Below are 5,015 nucleotides of genomic sequence, written 5' to 3' on the forward strand. Positions count from 1 at the left end.
ACAAAACTTGTGCAGTTAATGCCGCTGAACCTAGTGTAGGTAAATTGAGGTTTTGTTTAGACAACCGTTTATGCAAATGTGTATGTATTTTTGTTTATATATACCTATGTAAATTTCATCCTCATTATCACTGTTTGAGACATTTTCATTTAATTTAGTTGATTTAGTAATGGGGCATATAATACAAGTTTTCTTCTTTCTGCTACTTTTAATTTATTAACTGTTTTTATGTTTATATAGTATTATTCTGTTGATATGTATTGTTACTAAATGATTTTTTTTAAAGTAGGTACATTAAAAAACTTAAAAAGGTTTAAAATGGTTAGAGAATGCCAAAACTGTAAATGTACAACTATTTTGAATATGACATTATATTCATACAATTTCAGATTTATTCAATTTATATTGCAACAACGAGACAGTCTTTGTTATCATAAACCTAGTACTAAAGTCTACATTGTTATGATTGTGGTCATCAAAACCCACAACAGTTCAGAGTAGACTAAGGCCCGATCCGAATACTCCCCTTCTCCCTTCCCCTTAGCCCTCCCCCTTGATTTGAAGTGGCAGTTGAAGTCAAAGTTGTGTCCGGAATTATTATTTTTTATGCTACACACTCCAAACAGTGGGGCCGAAAGTCCGCTATCGCGAGAGTAAACCGTGCCGCGCTACGAAGCGCTTTTCTTCACTTTGGTACGCTCTGAACCACAGAAGTTTACATTTAAACGCAAGTAATAACTTTATGTTACAGTGTGACCTTTTTAAATGTATAAAACTGCTGTTGTAATGTATATTCAACCGCTGGAAGCTCCGCGCTAATGCTAGCTTACCGGTGATTTGGATGACGTCACTGAACGAAACTCACGTCGGAAATATTTTTTACCACCCTCAGTTTGGAGCAAGCACGGAGGGATAAACGAAGGCGGAGGGCTAAGGAGGAGTGAGAAGGGATAGTATTCGGATCGGGCCTAAGAGCAGTACATTATTAAATCGTACCCCTTCCAAAGGCAGCACTGGTGTCTAATTTATGCACAAAAGTATTAATAAGTTGCCCCCCCTCTTCAATTGGTCATCATGTGTAATGTTGTCTCCAACATCAATGAATTTTCTAGTATGAGTAGAAAAATATTTTCAAACTTGTACAAATATGAATAAAATGTGCTGGACAAATTATTTACCACACTATACTTACATTTATCCAAAACCATTAGTCATTTAAAATCATCTTGTAATTTCCCTCTCATTTACTAACATTTCATTCAATACACTTACCATGTACTCTTTGAAAATGTTGCTTGGGTCTTCACTGAGATAAACGGCAAGGGCCTTCAGGATACAACATCTTCTTCCATCAATGGAGTCCATCTAAAACAATAAAAATTATTTATAAATTGGGGGTAAAATGGGATGTAATGCAACAACAAGGGGAACCAAGCCAGGGTCTCATTGAACTGGTCCCAAGCCCGGGTAAATACAGAGGGTTGTTTCAGGAAGAGCATAACTCATAAAATATTTGCCAAAAAAATATCCGAATCAGACCCTATGATATTCATAAACTGGATTAGTTAATAAAGACTGTCATTGGTGGTGTTCACCAACAGGGTGCCGGTAGAAATTAGACAACAGTTTGTCAAAAAAGGAGAGAGGAAGCGTGCTTGTGGGCATAGAGACAAAAAGAACATTATTAGTGTTGGACTGAGAGCAGACCGTTGAGAATGTTTGAACAAGTGATGGGCGATATGGAAAAAACTGATATCACAATAAAAAATATTTTAGGTCACGATGATATACATCAGCATATACTTTCAGGTATTCTCTGAAAAACTGTCATAGCTTTCTTTTCTGACGGTTTTAAGTAACAGATAACTGAATAGTCACATTTGAGAAACAAACATTTAAGTGCAGCAAAATAAATCAAATGAGAACAGATCTGGCTGATATACAGCAGCCTTCACATTTGTTTCAAGAATCAAAGATATTTAAACTGAATTTGTAAAAAACACTTCATGGGAAATATTAATGTGCACAACAGTTTCATGTTTCTGAGTAGAAAAACACATTTTTGCACAAAATTTGGCTAGAATTACATTATTTATACCAACTGTTGAAGAGTTATAACAATATTAACACTGGAGCTAAAGCTCCAAGTTTAAACAAATGGTTTTTTTTCTTTTGGTCTCAATTTTTGAACGGATAAAGAAGTACTTGCTAGTCTTACTTTGAAAACAAGAATCTTCACCAACATTTTATTGCGAAGATTTGTTTACTTCTGGTAAGTCATGCAGCACATTCGGCATACATTTCACATTCGGCTTTAAAAGGGGCCCTACCATGAAAATTCTACTTTGAGGTTTTAAATGCATTTTACTGTTCCTTCCTCATTATAAAGAACCCCAAAGTGGCATTTTGATCCATTCATGCATTTAAGAGTAATCCTCTAAAAACTTGCACTATCTGCAGCAGCCCCTCCCATACCCACAACAAAGAGTGGGTGGAAACGTGCTGACGAAAGATCAATGCCAACAGCTTCCCCCAGGAAGTCTGTGCTGCAAGCTCCGCCCCCATACCTACACAACCCTCAATTTATCCACAGAACTAATGATGATCAGCGTTCATTTGAGTTTATTAAGTTATTATTATCATACGTTTTTTGATATAGATTCAAAAGCAGAGGAGATCAAATAATGAAGGTCAGAAAGCAGTTCATTGATTGCAACACTGGGAATGTGGTAGTAGTTTTCAAGTTTTAGTAAAAGATAGTCCAACTTCAACTCTATACTATCTGTCTTTACACTCTATGTCAGTGGCTTCAGCATCATCAAAATGTGCAATGCTTTCATCTGCAAGAATTTTGTCTGTAGCAAAACAAGCTGAAGTTTGGCTTTCAGCTGTGTTCACAATCCCTGATTTAAAGTCTTCTACAGTGTATGAACGGTGTTTCCGGCTTTTATGTGATTTAAATGTACCATACACCTTTGTTTGGTAAGAGAAACCCTTAAACATGCAATGCACGGTCTCACTACTCTTTAGATGAGAGCTAATGTGAGAAAAAAAAATTCTTTGTCCGCAGCGAGACCAGTAAAAGGACACAAATGGCAGCTAAATGTTGCAACTGTTTTCTGTTATTTTTTGTGGATGGAATCTACTTGTATGACTGTAAAGAGTATTTAAATTTTTAAAACTACAAGGGCAATGAGAATATGCACATGGATATAGACTTCTAGAAACATGGACTAACCTGTAGTGCCTGAAAAAAAGCCCTTGTTGACACCACTTTCTGACACAACTTACAACGCCACATCAACACATCTGTGGGAAGAAAAGAACAGCGCGTAAGACACAGAATTTTCAATAGCATTTTAAATATATTAAATAAAATTCTTCTTATTTTATAGTGCTTCTATGTGAAATTAGATTCTCAAAATCTGCAGCTTGCCATATGCAATTGCACTGAGTAATTCATTCATGTAAACTTTACTGCAGCTAAAAACATGTAATTTAGCTATAGTTTGATGTAAATATAATCGTTTGCATGCGCTCAGTGTACACAGTGGTCCCCCATCTCGGGGTTATATTCACACTGGACCCACACCATTAAAGCCCTGCCCCTAAATACTCAAAGCCTCCCTACATAAAAACGTAGGAACAAAATAGAATACTTATGTTACGTTATTAATCATAAAAGTAAAATATACTTGTATAGCTGACTTTAAAATTAAGATGTAGTGTGCAAGTTACTTCACACTTAGCATGCATCAGTTTGAGCTTTGTCACATCGGTGACAAAAACTAACAAGCATACACCGCGCTGCAGGAAATCTGCGCAGCGTTATGTCGGCTTTGGTAATCTCAACCACGCATACTAGCATGCACCACAATCCAGGCAATCTGCACGGCGCTGCCTGCCTGGGGGCTCTCAAATACGCTAATTGAAACAAGTTGAGACTTGCAACTTTACGTGAAAATTTGCGGTTTTGTCCAACAAAACAAGCGGGATGAGAAATGTGCGCCCAGCCCTGGGCGACAACTAACATTGCCCATAGAAGAAAACCGCCACAGCTCTCACAGTCTACTAGCGGATCACACACCTCCTCCACGTTCGTCACCATGACACTACAAGAAAATGCAACAAAAGTTCAGATTTCTTACAAAAAACGTTCAATATTTAGATTACTATACTTTTTTTTCGTTGTCCAGTAGTTCGCGCTCATACTGACCGTTGGCAAAACAAAATGGTTGACAAACGCAAACTATTCGTTCCACTTAGAGCCCCTAATATGCTCTTGAACATTAAAATATTGAGATATGTAACGACAAAAAATACTTTTAAGAGAAAAGACGGAGTTTACTTACCAATAACTGTGAAAGACGGCGACGATAACCTCAGTGAAGTCTCCCCACCGCGGTAACGTCTTCAGCGCGTGCGTGGTTTGGTCAAGTTTGACCGCGAAACTACCAAGTCAGCTACGGAATCCCACGAGGATCAAAATTTTTAGGAGTTTACTCAAGAGTGTTGCGTAATCCCTTGTCAACATCTTTGTGTATTGCAAAATATTAAATGTATTCATTAACATTTACACAAGGATTTTAAAAATGGGTGGGAAATCAAAAAAGTTAAGTAAAAATAAGAAAATGCACTTCAGTAAAAGTAGGAATAGCCATAGTTCATTTTTTTGAGTGCACCATGTACACATAATTTGATATGTTCATTACATATTTTACACATTTATAAACATTTTTCAGTAATGCCAATTATTGTCCAGTTATATCAATTTTTATCTGACTTTGGTGACCTGCCCCCCCAAAAAAGCATCATTACGGCATTTAGTGTATGTAAAGTGCCCTCCAGTGGTCATAGTGCAGTATTTGAGAAATAAAGTAAAATTGACACAATCCTGTACACTTTTTATTTGTGTTATCATCATTGATATATATTACTGGATTGAAAATCACGTGACATACGGCGTGACAGACGTGCAGCATTACTATGCACCGAGTCTTCCTGAAAGATGAATG

The 5,015-nt window shown here is 36.8% G+C and overlaps 1 long non-coding RNA gene across 1 annotated transcript; it reads right to left on the reverse strand.

The window, feature by feature from the left end:
- Positions 1-284: 284 nt before the first annotated feature.
- On the reverse strand, positions 285-4,562 carry LOC112139307. Its single transcript, XR_002917964.2, has 3 exons — positions 4,353-4,562; positions 3,239-3,309; positions 285-1,365 (listed from the first exon to the last, which is right to left on the reverse strand). It is a non-coding gene; the product is annotated as an uncharacterized LOC112139307 (long non-coding RNA).
- Between the last annotated feature and the right edge of the window lie 453 nt (positions 4,563-5,015).

This window comes from Oryzias melastigma, unplaced genomic scaffold (assembly GCF_002922805.2).
Source record: "Oryzias melastigma strain HK-1 unplaced genomic scaffold, ASM292280v2 sc00787, whole genome shotgun sequence".
Lineage (NCBI taxonomy): Eukaryota > Metazoa > Chordata > Actinopteri > Beloniformes > Adrianichthyidae > Oryzias > Oryzias melastigma.